General features: G+C 37.1%; 1 protein-coding gene across 5 annotated transcripts in view; it reads right to left on the bottom strand.

The window, feature by feature from the left end:
- Window positions 1-16,132, bottom strand: part of ANKIB1 (ankyrin repeat and IBR domain containing 1) — a 163,534-nt gene that overhangs the window by 132,086 nt on the left and 15,316 nt on the right. Inside the window, exon 3 of one of the 5 annotated variants that reach the window (XM_064289976.1) lies at window positions 3,531-3,741. The exons of the other annotated variants lie outside the window; for them this stretch is intronic. The gene's annotated coding sequence lies outside the window, so the exon portion shown is untranslated. The remainder of the gene's footprint in view (window positions 1-3,530; window positions 3,742-16,132) is intronic. 5 annotated transcript variants of the gene reach the window in all.

Genomic DNA, 16,132 nt, shown 5'->3' with positions numbered 1-16,132 from the left:
AATTCATTTAATTTCTGAATACTCCTAGAAACTAGTTACTTAAACTAAGCCCAATACACATATATTAAAATACACACACACAAACACATACACATACCAGGCAAAAACTAAAATTTAAAACAGATTAAATCTGTGTTAGCCTTTTATTTCCACTAAGTTTTCTCACTAATAGAAAATGAAATTTCTGTAATTTACAAGGGAACTCATCAATCGATCAATCCAAACCCAAGTTCACTGCTGGTATGTGTAAGTATAGTTTCTGTAGTTAAGGGATACTTTACTTCACTAGAAAAAATGTTTGGTTAAAATTGGTCAATTTTAAACAAAAGTTTATATACATAAAAATTACAACAGATACGTTTAAAATATTACTCAATATTGTTATAAAGGTTGCTTCCCACTTATCACAAGAATCTAATTCAAATTCAGTATGCTCTCCCTACCAGGACATTAGTTCTAAGAGGGACTAAAGTTTTTTTTTTAATATAAACTAAAATTCTCTCATATTTTTCTGTGAAAAGATGGAACTTCCAGCAGTTCATGATGATTCTTACAATTTACATTGCCATTAATTTAAGAAAGTCCTAGAAAAAAGAAAATGACAACAGTGAAAAGCACTTCTGAGTATCTAGAAATCTATGATTTTAAATAGTTACATGCTAAATATACATCACTAGTATCAGAACTATGTTACCAAATAAAAGATTCGTTTAACCTTTAACATTATAGCTCCTTACTATATTGTGTATAAGACCTAATAAGCATGAGACTATATGACTTTTCTGTCTTCTGAGACCATGTATGTGTCTGTGTGTGCATGTGTGAGTCTGCACGTGCAAGTTAAAAACAAATGAAATTTCTACCCAGGAGCTTTTAAAAGATGGTACATTTTCAGTTAAACACCCAATTTTGGAGAGATTATTAGCATTACCTACTACATAGGAGACTCCTAAGAGAACTAGAGAGAAGGAAAGAAGGGGCATAGCCAATTTTCTTCTGATGTCACAGTCCTTTTATTCACAATAAGCTATTTGAAGATTATGAACAGGGACAAGGATGAGTGGATGATTAACATCTGATGTCACAATCCTATTTAAATCATCTTGTGAGAGAGAAACCCAGGAAATAACAATGCTCTACCAAACCCTAGACACATCTGAGCTAAGTAAAAACATCATTGTTCTTCTATTCTAAAACATAAAATGGATCCCTCTTCCAAAATTTCATTTCTAAGTTCCTTGTATGTTCACAAACCATTTTTTGAAATAATTTTAAACTGGTTCATTTCTTTCTGGACCTCAGCTAAAAATAGTTATTAATATGCATGTTGTTGTTAGGTGCTGTCAAGTTGGTTCTGACTCACAGCGGCCTTATGTATAACAGAAAGAAAACCCTATGGAGCACAGTCCTACTCTGACAAACATGCGGTCACCATGAGTCAGAATCAATTCAAAGGCAACTGGTTTTAGTATATACTCAGTGAGGAAGGTAGTTATTTACTTATAACATGCCACGAATGCCCAAAAGTTGCACAGTCCTGTGGCATCCTCACAATTGTTGCTATGTTTAAGCCCATTGTTGCAGCCATTGCATCAATCCACCTTATTGAGGGTCTTCCTCTTTTTCGCTGACCTCTACTATTATTTTTTTTCTACTATTATTTATGGATGTTTATAAATTGGATGTTCATAACTAAAAAATTATACAACTTACACTTCCCTCAAAAAAGAAAAACTGTAAGAAATACTTGCAGTGCAATAAAATTAAAATACAAAACAAAATCACAAAGGGTTTTAATTTTTCAATGTTTTTATCATAAAGAAGTCAAGTGAAAAGGGTATTTTGTTATTTTTTCAATTTAAGGGGAAAGAGTATGCCTCTAGTCCATTTTCAAATATATGGAGAAAAAAAAGAATGACTTTAATATTCATTTAGAAGTAGTTCAATTAATTTTAAACTTTAAATTCTGAAAAAACTGTGAACAAAAATTTTCCTGTTTAGACTCCAATTAAGTAAATTATGGTAAATCCACTCAACAGAATATAGTCACTAAGAACATGTTTACAACTTTTACATTTGAAAATGCTTACATAATAAGGTAATTATAAAATTGTTGTCGGTGGTGTTAGCTGCCATTGAGTCAACCCGATTCATGCACGACAGAACGGAACACTACCCTGTTCCATCCACATGATCAGTTTCAGACTGGACTGTGTGATTCATAGAGTTTCACTGCCTGCTTTTTGGAAGGAGGCTGCCAGGCCTTTCTTCCTAGTCTGTCTTAGTCTGGAAGTTCCACTAAAACCTGTTCAGCATCATAGCAACACGCAAGCCTCGACTAAGAGAATGGTGGTGACTGTGCATGAGGTGCGCTGGCTGGGAGTCAAACCCAGGTCTCCTGCAAGGAGGGCGAGAATCTACCGCTGAACCACCAATGCCTTATAAGTCATATACAGCATATTAACCAGAATTGACTCAATGGCAACGGGGTTCTTTTTTTTGTTTATAATCTCAACTAAATAAAATACATACATCTTTAGGAAAAAGACTAAGGAAATATATACTATCTTGTTAACTCTGGTTTTCTCTGGGTGGCAGAGCCACGCAATTGTACTTGGAATTTTTTCTTTATTCCTTTTGGTATTTTTTGAAAAATTCTAGGAAAAATTATTTAAAACTAGATCTAATAATGATGGGTATGAATTGTGAGAGTAATAAATTACAGAAAGATTAAAGATCTATATTACATATCATATAACATCTATAAGCGTATCTAGAAATGATTCAAGAATATTCATTGCAGCATTATTTGCAATAGTAAAATAATGTAAATAACCTAAAAGTTCATCAGAAGTTACAGACAAAACTCAGCTGTATTTTTACAAATTAGCAGCAAACTAGAAAATAAATTTTAAACATTCTACCTGTAATTAGCATCAAAAACATAAGATACTTAGGAATAAACTTAACACAAAGGAGGTACAAGATCTCTGCTGAAAACTACAAACATCGTTAGGATTAAAGAAGGCATAAACAGAGAGATAAATCATGTTCATAGATTAGAAGGCTCAATACGGAATTGCAAAGGACCTACGCTATCCAAAGCAATCATGAAAAAGAGAACAAAGATGGGCAACTTTCATTACCTGATTTCAAGGCTTACTTAATTAAGATGGTGTGGTACCGACATAAGGTTCAACAGATAGATCAACGAAGTGAATAATGGGCTCAGAGATAGACCTACACTTAAATGGTCATTTCGTTTTCAATAAAGGTGCCAAAGCAATCCAACAGAGAAAGTTAAGTCCTTTCATCGAATGGTGCCGAAATGAATGGGTACCTATGTAGGAAAAAAGAGAACCCTGACTTCTACCTCAGATCATATACAAAAATTAATTCAAAATGGATTACAGACCTAAGTGTAAAAGCCCAGCCCACATTGTATAAAATACGTTTACAAACTGTTAAGAACAAAAAGCAAAGGATATTGTGGTAGGCTGTATTATTCATTGTCCCAATTATTCACTGACCTCCCTGTAGAGGATTACACTTCCCTTTCCCGTGGATATCAAGCTTGGTCATCTGACTTGCTTTAGCCAATGAAATGTGAGCACAAATAAAGCATGACATCTCTAAGGCAAATCTTTAAGAGCCATCATATGGTTCTTCCTTTTATCTTTCTCTTCCAGCTTGAGTCCCAGAATAAAGTAGACATAAAGTGAAGCTGAAGTCAACCTGCAGCTGACACATATGTGAATGAAAAATAAATGTCTGTTATTATAAACCACTTAACTTTTGGGGTCATCTGTTTCTACAGCACATCTTAGTCCAAGCTAACTAATGTAAGATGAATAGGCAATGCACAGGAAAGAAAACCCACAAATCCCGTAAGTCTGGCTTAAAAAGATAAGGGTTTATTTTTATCACATGTTAAATCCATTAGTAGATAATCAAGAGAGTCTACATAACTTACACAATGTCATCAATGTCCTGAGCTGCTCCTGTTTTCATACACTGTCATTCTTAGCCTATGGCTTTCATCTACATGGCTGTTATACTTACAGACTACATTCCAAGCATCATGCGTCTCAATGGCCAGAAGTGGATCACATGGTTACCCCTAACTGCAAAAAAGCTGCGGAATTTAAGTTCTTACTTTTTAAGGCTTCCACAGTTGAGACAGGAAGAAAGAAAAGACTTGGAAACAAAGATTGGGTCAGCATAGTACAGTGTCTGTCACAGATGCCCTTTCTTAACAGATGGGTAAGAGTCTGGAAACACAAATTGGAACATTTTATACATTGCTGGTAGAAGTGTAATTTGGAACAATGACTCTACATAGTTAGCTTGTAATATTCATTCATGCTGAAGATGAATAAATCTTAGGCCCAGGAATTCTACTCCTATACGTATTCATCTCTATGTATTCTATTCTATATGTACTTTCCATATATACTAATTCACTTCTATATATTTCAAATTTCCCAGCTCATTAATAGGTCACAAAATCAGTTAGGTGGAATAAGGCCAACTTTTTTTTTTTAATAAGCTAAATTATGAGAGTGTATCTATATACTAACGGCGTAGTTTTATTTTGTTCCAATTATATATGTATATATACAAATATATATGGTGGTGTGTGTGTTAGCCTATATTATGATATAAAATTACTTCTTACTGTGGGTTATGGTTATTAAAAAGTTAACAGATACTGTCCTAGGATAAGTTCTGACAAATATACAAAAAGACATGTATGATGATATTTATTTCTGCATTAATCATAATAGCAAGGGTTAACAACAAGCAGGCTCTAATGCAGCATGAAAACTGGCTGGGCTGTTTCACTGGTGTCCCCAGGTGACAGAATCCTTAGGTCTATTCTCTTAGGCTAAGTGTGGGAAGGAAGCTGGGTGAGGTCTCACCATTTAATATGTGTACTCCCATTTAATCCCATTTCCATACTGGTGTATCACATGTACCCTCAGCTGTCCCTGTCCTTCTGTTAAGCTTTGTTCAGATGCTAAACCTTCTGTCTTCTAGGACAGAAGAAGAGCAATAGCTCAGATGCATGGGCTGAAGCAGAGGATCTGGAATGGATTTTACTTCTTATGTAAACCCACTGCAGTCAAGTCGGTTCTGATTCATAGCAACCCTACAAGACAGAGCAGAACTGCCCCAAACGATTTCCAAGGCTACAAATCTTTATGGAACCAAACTGCCACATCTTCCTCCCATGAAGTGGCTGGTGGGTTCGAACTGCTGATCTTTTGGTTAGCAGCCGAGTGCTTAACCATTGCACCAGCAGAGCTCACTCCTTACACAAATTTTTCAGACTCTAATGTTCTTAGTCAAACCTCATACTTATTCGTTCAGAGCTACCTGTGCCTACAATTCCTGTGCCTTCCTGGTGTTCTTTAGCACAATTCAGCCTGTTTTTTGTTTTTTCCCTTCCCAGTTATAGCATTAGGTCTGAACTTTGCTTATATCAGTTTAGCTTTGTAAAATCAGATTTTTTTTTGTATATTTGCTTCCCAGCTTTCAAAACTTTCTCGAAGTCTTTCATTTGCTCTTGTCTCCACTCTTGTTCTTTTTAACCTTGTAGATTTATTCTTTTGTCTTATCTTTATTATCATTTAATGGGATTTAAGGAGAAAATTGAGTAAGTTTTCAGTTGGTACACGATTACTAAGGAGTATAAGACATGGACATCTCTGCACTTATAACCACTATGTCACCAGGGTTTCAATATATATGTAGACATTCAATCAAATGAAGCACGTATTTTAAAACTGTGATCTTCAATTGAGGGCAGTATTGCCCACCACTACCCCAAACAGGGTGGCGTAGTGGTTAAGCGCTACGGCTGCTACCCAAGAGGTCAGCAGTTTGAATCTGCCAGGCACTCCTTGGAAACTCTATGGGGCAGTTCTACTCTGTCCTGTAGGGTCGCTATGAGTCGGAATCGACTCGATGGCAGTGGGTTGGACCCCATCAGGGTATCTGGGCACATTTGGGAGTGTTTTAATTATAACAACGTATGGGAGACACTACAGGCATTTAGTAGGAAGAGGTCAGGGATAACGAACTCTGTGAAATATAAGGGACAACCGTACACAACAAAAAACTGACTCAAGCTAAAGAGCAACAGCACCTCTTCCCACAGCCACTGAGAAGCACTATTTTAAAAGAAAAAGGAATCCAAAGAAAATTACTCAGTTTATAGAATTATGTATGATAAATGTGTAATGGCAAACATCCTTATGCACCTAAAATGCAGCTCACCTATTAAAAACCCTTCAGAAATGTAATTACTGTTAAAAAAGTTTTAAAGGCATATCCATATAATAACATGTTAAGATCATTTACAATCTTGTATTTTATATTATTAGAATCTAATTTTGCTATAAACTTAAAGTATCTTTTATTACTGATTTTTACATATATGCTCTACTCCTATAAAGTGAGCTTAGGTTCCTTAAGGTTAAGGACTACATCTCCGTGTTTGTTTTTTCTTCTTTTAATCTGTAGTACCTAACAGTGCCTTGTACACAGTCAATACAAACTTTAAAATTGTTTAAAGACAACTGTACTTGAAAAGGAAACCCTGGTGGTATAGTGGTTAAGTGCTACAGCTGCTAACCAAAAGGTCAGCAGTTCAAATCCACCAGGTGCTCCTTGGAAACTCTATGGGGCAGTTCTACTCTGTCCTATAGGATTGCTCTGAGTCAGAATTGACTCGATGGCAACAGGTTTTTTTTTTTTTTTTTTTGGTATTTGAAAAATACATAATACCAATAATTCAGGGAAAGGAGGTGATACAAAGTCTTGATTTGAAACAGAAAATTTAACTATTAAAAACCTGTCAGAAACATATAGCTATCTTAAGCAGTCAATCTTTAAGGCAATCATTTCCCAAGTGCTATAAATCTCCATTCCTGCTATATTAGTTCTGGGCTATCATCCTCTCTTACCTAGACTACTGTAACAATTCCCCATCTAGTCTCCCTACCTTTAATTCATTTTCATCAATAATATTAGTACTGATTTCCATAGCAGTGATTCACATTATGCAGGCAATGTGATTCTGACCATGAGATACAAGAGGAACTCTGTAGGCCGGTCTAGAACAGGTCTAGGAAACCCACAGTAACAGATAATTTCTGCTGCGTCTGAGTGTTAATCTTGTCTACAGAGACAGAAAGGAAAAGGGTGAAAGTGTTTAAGAACAGAAATATGGAAGGAACCCCAATCCTTGATGATGTCGCTGAACCACTGAATTAACCAACCAATGAACCATGGTATCTGGGTTCATTTTGTTGAGAAAGATGATAAATCTTTCTCATTGTTAATTCCATGAAGAGAAATTAAGTTCTGATACATGTTACAACATAGATGAACCTTTAAAACAAGTAAAATAAGTCAGACACAAAAAGACAAATATTATAAGATTCCACTTATATGAAATACCCAGAATAGGCAAATGCATAAAGACAAACATTTATTAGTGGTTACCAGGGGCTAGGAAAAGAGGAAAGTGGATAGTTATTGCTTACGGGGTAAAGACTTTGTTTGGAGTGATGAAAAACTTTTGGAAACAGGCAGTGGTGATGGTTGCACAGTATAGTGAATAGGTAATTTCACTAAATTTTACACTTAAAAATGGCAAAATGGCAATTTTTGTTATATAAATTTTCCCACAATAAAGTTTTAAGAAATTCATAGAATTGTATACAAAAAAAAAAGCCAAATTTACAATAAATAAATTTAGAAGTTTTCTTCTGTGCCCGGAATCATCTAAAAATCACCTGAATTCTATTTATTTGTTTCAGCCTCCCTGTATCATGGTGCAATGTTACTCAAATATCTTTTTGGCTCACTTTTCACAGTTAAAAATGAAGTACTTAAAAATGATCAGAGACTGTGTTGTGGAGAGTTAGGCAAGAAAAGACAGTTGAATGCTTTCAATCACAGAGAAAGAAGAGGATACAATGCCAATGTAACCAATGTGTTTTAAATGATGCTAACTAACACCCTGGAAAGCACTAATCAATCAAGGTGCCCTAGGTTTATGGAGAATAAAGTCAGGATAATTCCTGTCCATACTAAGGCTATTACTGCTGTTTGCCATTGAGTCAGTTCTGACTCAGATCAACCCTACATGACAGAGTAGGGTTTCCTAGACCGTAATTTTTATGGGAAGAGATCACCAGGTCTTTTCTCCCATGGAGCTGCTGGCAGGTTCAAACCACCAATCTTTTGAATGGCAACCAAACATTTAACCATTGTGCCACCAGAGCTCCTTACACTAGGGCTATAAAGGGCTATAAGCTCCCACAAAATAAACTGTTAACAGGAAAAAAGTTTTCATTACAGAGCTTTGAAAATCAAACATACATTTATCTTCTTCCCAAATTCAGAGGCTGTTACTTAAGAAGTCAGTATATGTCAACAAAGTAAAAGATAGCGCAAAGACATTTTTCTATTTGGCTCTTCTTCCTTTTTTCTTACTTAAGGGCAAATCATAAGATAATACAAAGATGCTTATTTTTCTATTCGGTTCTAGTGCCTTTTTAAAATCTAAGTGACAAAGATTGATATTTCAGAGTCATAGGCTTACTTGATGATAGCCAAACTCTTCTACTGCTAAATAACTATAGCCCTAAACCTGAGGAAACTGGTTTAGAATCTGGAGATATTTTATTATTTTCCTGTCCCTCAATGCTATCCCACTGATTCAATCTAAGAAACAAGGTTAGACGTGCTATTACAAAAGAGATTTCGGTAGAAAGTGAGCCTATCCTACGAGCACTGTATACTACTTTCAATTGTATTATAAAAGATACAATTTTTTATGCTCTTTGTGTTTAAAGTCAAACATTAAGAAAAGTCTGGCAAATACTCTGGTCCATTGTCAGTCTGCAAAAGTATCCTCTTATGATGAATAATTTATACTTCAGAATAATATCTTCCCCAGACACCCTACCACAAGCTATTCTAAGTATTTCTCTCAAGTTCTTTGAACAAAAACTTAATGTTAGGCAAAGAAGGAAGAGATACAAGCTGAAAGGAAATACCCACGATCCACTGTGGTAGTGATGCTACTAAGTCAAAGATAAGGATTAATAAAAAAACAAAAACCAAACCCGTTGCCACTGAGTCGATTCTGACTCACAGCGGCCCTATAGGACAGGGTAGAATTGCCCCATAGCGTTTCCAAGGAGCTTTGAACTGCCAACCTTTTGGTTAGCAGCCAAGGTCTTAACCACTATGCCAGCAGGGCTTAGAGTAAAGACAAATTCTGAAGGATAAAACCAATTGCTTTGGTTTTTCTCTGACTTTACAAAAGACAATCATTATACTCCTTTAAAGATCAAGGGGCTACAAATGCTTCTGTCTATTATATTACAATATATTTTTATTCACCTGAGAGTCATTCCACCCTTTTTCGGATATGAGCAATCCTCATCCTTTCTCTGATAAGAGCAATCCAATTTTTCTCGGAAACACCCTTCCACCACAATCAGCACATTATTGAAGTAAGCCTGGCTCTGTTCCAGGGGATGCAGGGATGGACATAAGGCCCAAGTCTGACTAATCAGTGTTTTCCACCCACCTAGCTATATTGATTGATTCATATCACCCAAATTGGACCACTCTGCGTGAATCGTGGGACTTTTGTTCATGAAGCCAAGAAAGAGGTGTTTCCTTCTGAACAAAAAAAACAGTGGTGATTTGAGTAAGTCACTGTGTTTTATACCATGTGTTTCCTCCATTTCCCCTGGCTCACAGTTAACTGGATTAGAGAAGGACATCTAACTCAAAGTGAACTTTCTGGGCAAGCCAATGGCCTATTACGAAATCTGGTTTAAGAGTTCTACCCAAAAAGAAGGCTCTGTATTGGATAGTGGAGTCCCTGGGTGGTACATACAATTAATGGGATCGGGTTAACCAAAAGTTTAGAGGTTTGAGTCCACCCAGAGGTGCCTTGGAAGGAAGGCCTGGTGATCTACTTCCAAAAAATCAGCCATTGAAAACTCTGTGGAGCAGTTCTACTGTGACATACATGGGGTCGCCATGAGTTGGAACTGACTCAATGGCAACTGATTTTTTTATACTGGATAGTGACTAACTGTATGGCACTGGGGCACTGGGGAGTGACTAACTTAACGAATCAGGTTCTCTCTTACTGAATTTGAATGTATTAAATACAGTGAAAGAGAGAGAAAAGAGCGAGCGTGTAAGCATGCACGAGAACACACTAGCAAGTAAGCACTCACACATACAAACAAATGGCTTTCAAACTCCACAACCCTTCCCTCCTTGACCTACCCTCTCAGGACTCACCCTCATCTCCTGAACAAAAGAAAAACACACAGAAGGAATTCTTTCATCTTTTCACAGTCAAATTTATAAACCAACTTGCATTTGCACTTGTCAGTTTTCCTCATTTCTTCCCCTTACAATAAAAGTACACTCCTTTCAAAGAAAAGCAAATGTTCTATCTATGCTATGGGTTCCACACTCTAGCTCCCTTTCCTCACTTATCCTATCCCACTCCTACTCCATCAATAGACCTAGATCATTCTTATCAACACGTAAACATGTTTTATTATTTTCCATCTGTTAAAAAAAAAAAAAACTCTACCTTGAAAGGAGGGTTTTCTCAATAAATGCTAGGTCAATTACATATCTACATGGAAAAAAACGAATACTGACTCCTACTCTCAAACCATACATGAAAATCAAATTCCAGATGAATAATGAATCTAAGTGTAAGATCAGCAAAGATATCTTAAGACAAATAAAAACCTTTAATCACAAAGTAAACATAGTGATACTTGGGACTATATTACTTTTAAGAATTTATATTTATCCAAAGACACTATTAAGAGAATAAAAGGGAAAACTACAGAGTGGGAGAAGATATCTATGGTACATGCCTCCAATAAGAGGCATAGCCAGAATATATAAAGAACTCTTACAAATCAATTTTTTAAAAAAGGAAGACAATTCAACAGAAAAATGGGCAAAAGACTTCACAAAACAGGATATCCAGTGGACACATGAAAAGGTATATAGCCTCATTTTATGGAAATTAAAACCACAATGCAATACCACTACAGACCCATCACGTGGCTAAAACAAAAAAACAAAAAACAAAAAAAGGCGGGGGGAGGGGTGGAAAGGAGGTGAAGCAACTGGAACTCCATGTGCAGTTTATGGGAGCAAATTAGTACAGTCACTTGGAAAAACTGTTTGGCATTACCTAGTAAAGTTGGATATACGCAGATTCCACTATCAAGTGGACCCCTCCTGGTGCAATGGTTAAGAGCTCGGCTGCTAACCAAAAGGTCTGCGGTTTGAATCCACCCGCCACTCCTTGGAAACCCTATGGGGCAGTTCTATTCTGTCCTATATATACTGTTGCTATGAATCAGAATCAACTAGACGGCAACAAGTTTGGGGTTTTTTTTGGTTTTACTATCAATCAATTTTATTCCTAAGTATATACCCCGTGTGCTAGTTATGTTCCATACAGCCTCCATGAATCTGAATTAGTGAATACCAAACCATCCCTGTTCGACTTCAGCTGGAGACTTTTTGCCATCCTGAACACACATATGTCTGCGAATGACCACTAAAGATGTATTTTTAGCAAATAAGTAAATGTGCAGTAGGGAATCCATGAGTAATAATAATCCATAACATTTTTACCAACAGGTACAGGAAAGTTCATAGCAACATTATTGGTAATAGTGTAAAACTGAACACAACTCAAAGCCATCAACAGTAGAATGTATAAACTGCGGTATGTTCACAAACTGAAATATACTATTCAGGAATTATTAAAAAAATTAGTAAAACTACAACTACATGCAACAATTTGGAAGAATTCATTTTGAGTGAAAGAAGAGAGAGACACAGAGTAATATATATGATTCAATTTCTGTAAAAAAAAACAACAAAAGCAAAACTAATCTATGTTGTTCAAGTCATGATTATGGTTACTCTTATGTGGTAGAGTTTTGACTGGATGCAAGAGGGAGGTTTTTGGGATACTATTCATGTTCTATATCTTGATCTGAGTGCTAATTACACAGCTGTGCTCACTCTATGAAAATTCATTGAGCTATATATGACTTCGGTATTTTTATGTATGTTCTACTTTAATAAAGTTTACAACATTTTAAAAAAGACAAATATGTAATCTTTCTGACAATACCGCACATACTAGCTAAAACAAAAAAAACCAAACCCACTGTCATCGAGTCAATTCCGACTCATAGTAACACTACAGGATGGAACAGAACTGCCCCACAGGGTTTCCAAAGCTGTAATCTTTATGGAAGCACACTGCTACACTTTCCTCCCGCAGAACAGCTGGTGGGTTCAAACCAGCAATCTTTCAGTTAGCTAGGTGCTTAACCATTGCACCACTAGGGCTCTTCCATTTGGTTAGCAGCCATAGCTCTTAACCACTATGCCACCAGAGTTTCCAATCAAGCTGTACGAAAACCAAAAACCAAACCCACTGCCATCGAGTCGATTCTGACTCATAGAGACCCTACAGGACAGAACAGAACTGCCTCATAGAGTTTCCAAGAAGCACGTGGCGTATTTGAACTGCCAACCTTTTGGTTAGCAGCCGTAGCACTAAACCACTACACCATGAGGGTTTCCTCCTAATCAAGCCATAAAAAATACTATGTTACCATTTTGTCTGGAGAAATCACACATAAATATATTTATATTTTAATCATACATACATATGTTTGCAAATCCTTGAAATACATTTTAAAATTTACTAATACTGGGACATGCACAACAAAAATAAAAATTAAAAATTTTGCCCTTCCCTTCTCTGCACAAAGGGATTGGCATGGCAGTTGAGGCTGCAGGGCAGTGACAGCATGCTAGGAATGCCAGCAGAGGTATGGGCCAATTGGCTCAGAGGCAAAGAAAATGGGCCATTTTGTGGGGAATAGGAAGTTGCACAGGATTATGGACCCAGTGAGGGGGTATGGATCTACCAAGAGGCACAGCCAGGATGCCCAGTGGTCAACAATACAGAGTAGTAGGGAGACAGTAGGTAGAGACACGGTTTACATGGCTGGGACATTGGTAAAACGCACTGAACAAATAAATAAAAACAACTGAAAATGATTAATATATTGAGGCTTACTTATTTAAGTAAGAAGCCAAGTTTCTTACTGCCAGAGAAGGTAAATATAAACATGGAGAGGGAGAAGGCTAGAAAGAACCCTGGGGTGCTGGACTAGAATTGGAAGTGTAAAAACAGTTAAAATAGTTTTATAATATATATAGAGGTAAGGCTGTATACATATATACATAGACTATGCACATGCATATGAACATACATATATTATGAGTTCCTGGGTACCACAAACAGCTAAGCACTCAACTACTAGCCGAAAAGTTGGCAGTTCAAACACACTCAGAGGTGCTTTGGAAGGCAGGTCTGGAGATCTGCTTCTAAAAGCCTTGAAAACCATATAGAGCAGTACTACCCTGCACATACGGGGTCACAAAGAGTCAGAATCTACTCAGCAGCAACTAACAACAATATTATACATACATACATATATATAGTTATTCACATGTCTGTGTGTATACAGACCATGAACACTACAAGCATGCACACGTTTCCTATCTGCCTGCTGAGAGGGCCCAGAAGCAATGACAACCCAGTAGCAATGAGCACACTAAGCCCCCAGTCTTCGTTTTTAAATATCTTTTACTAAAGGAAACCAGGGCTCCTTGGAGAAATGGCTGATTCCAAGTCCAGGGCAGGCAAAGTACAAGATGAACCAGGAACAGCTTGTTCTGCCAGAAGTCTAACCAGACGCACAATGAACGAGATGTAAGCGTACTAAAAGGACACAGGAGCCAGCTTAACGTGGCTCTCACTGGCTAAATCGGGGACAAAAGGACCAAAATAAATAACAGCAGCAAATCACAAACCATTGAATAAAATAAGAATTCATGAATCCATACTAATTTAATAAATGAATAAATAAATGAAGGAGGGGAAAGAAAGTTCTTCCTTACAATAGAGTAACAATTGTTATGGTGTCTTAGTTACTTAGTGATGCCATAACAGAAATACCACAGTGAGTGGATAGCTTTAACAAACACAAGTTTATTCTCTCACAGTCCAGGAAGTTAGAAGTCCAAATTCAGGGTGCCAGCTACAGGGGAAGGTTCTCTCTCTCTCTGTCGACTCTAGAGGAAGGTCCTTATCATCAATCTTCCCCTGGTCTAGGGGCTTCTCAACATAGGGACCCTGGGTTCAGAGAATGCACATGCTCCTGGCTCTTCTTTCATAGTGGCATGAGGTCCCCTTGCCTTTCTGTTTACTTCTCTCTTTTATATTTCAGTAGAGATTGACTCAAGATATGACCTAATCTTGTAGATTGAGTCCTGCCTCATTAACATAACAGCCTCTAATCCTGCTTCATTAACATCATAGAGGTAGGATTTACAACACATAGGAAAATCACAACAGATGACAAAATGGGAGACAATCACACAATATTGGAAATCATGGCCTAGCCAAATTGACACACATTTTTTGACTGAACTGGGTCCCCCCAAAATATGTGTTGTAATTCCTAATCTCTATGCCTGTGGTTATAATCTCATTTGGGAACAGGCTGTCTTGTTATATTAATAAGGTAGGATTAGTGTAGGGTGTATCTTGAGTCAATCGCTTGAAATATAAGAGCTTAAACAAGCATGTAAAAAGTAGAGATGGGAGAATAGAGATGCCAAACCACATGAAGATCACCCAGGATGTCTTAGTTATCTACTGCTGCTGTAAAAGAAACACCATAAGAGAATGGCTTTAACAAAGAGAAATTTATTCTCTCACAGTCTAGGAGTCTGGAAGTCTGAATTCAAGGTGTCAGCTCCAGGGGAAGGCTTTCTCTCTCAGTTGGCTCTGAAGGAAGGTCCCTGTCATCAATCTTCCCAGCAATCTTCTCAGCACAGGGACCCCGGGTCCAAAGGATGCACTATTTTCCTGGCTCTTGTTTCTTGGTGGTATGAGGCCCTCCTGTCTCTCTGTTCACTTATCTCTTTTATATCTCAAAAGAGATTGAGTTAAAACACAACCTAATCTTGTAGATTGAGTCCTGCCTCATTAACATAATTGTCTCCAATCCCATCTCATTAATATCATAGAGGTAGGATTTACGACACATGGGAAAATCACATCAGAAGACAAAATGGTGGACAATCACACGATACAGGGAATCATGAACTAGCCAAGTTGACACATGAATTTTGAGGGGACACAATTCAATCCATGACATAGGAATAGAAGTTCAAAAAGAGACAACGACATTGTTCCAGAGCTGACAGAGAGAGAAAGCCTTCCCCTAGAGCTGGGGTCCTGAATTCTGACTTCTAGCCTCCTAAACTGTGAGAAAATAAATTTGTTTCTTATGTGGTATTTCTGTTATAGCAGCATTAGATAGCTAAGACACCAACTAATAAATGCAGAAGAAATAATGGAATATCATTTGGCAATCATCACAAAAGTGGTTAATTCAGTTGAGAGTTATCAACGGATGCTAAAGCTAGCAGGTAGAGGTTTGAGGAAAAACAGGATACTGGTATAATTTTGGAATGCCTCTCCCCAAATACTAATCAAGGGAGAATATGATCAAGTTAACAATCACCAATAGTGGCATGTTTTGACACTGTCTGCCTCTGGATGCAATGCACTAAGACGGGCACAGCACCATTTTTGTGGTATTTCTGCCAGGAATTCATGATTTGATAGGGGTCACAAGGAAACATCACATAGATCTAGGTTGAGGGTCATCCTACAGAAAGTAGAGTCTCTACAAAACAGTCAAGGACATGAAAGACAGGTAAAATTAAGATTGGTGAAGCTTGAAGAGATATATATTACTGGATAAGATCCTGGACCAGATCAAAAAGAGATTATCGTTGGGAGAGTTATTGAAATTTGAATAGGTTGTATCAGTGTTGCACCACTGCTGATTTTCTGATTATATGCTGGTTATATAACAGAGTGGTAGGTTTTTGAGAAATACATACTGTAGTAGTTAGGAGTGATGGAACAACATGTTACAAAAGGTTG

The sequence above is a fragment of the Loxodonta africana genome, chromosome 8 (genome assembly GCF_030014295.1).
Source record: "Loxodonta africana isolate mLoxAfr1 chromosome 8, mLoxAfr1.hap2, whole genome shotgun sequence".
In the NCBI taxonomy this organism is placed as follows: Eukaryota; Metazoa; Chordata; class Mammalia; order Proboscidea; family Elephantidae; genus Loxodonta; species Loxodonta africana.
This window is presented reverse-complemented; position numbering and strand designations above follow the sequence as displayed.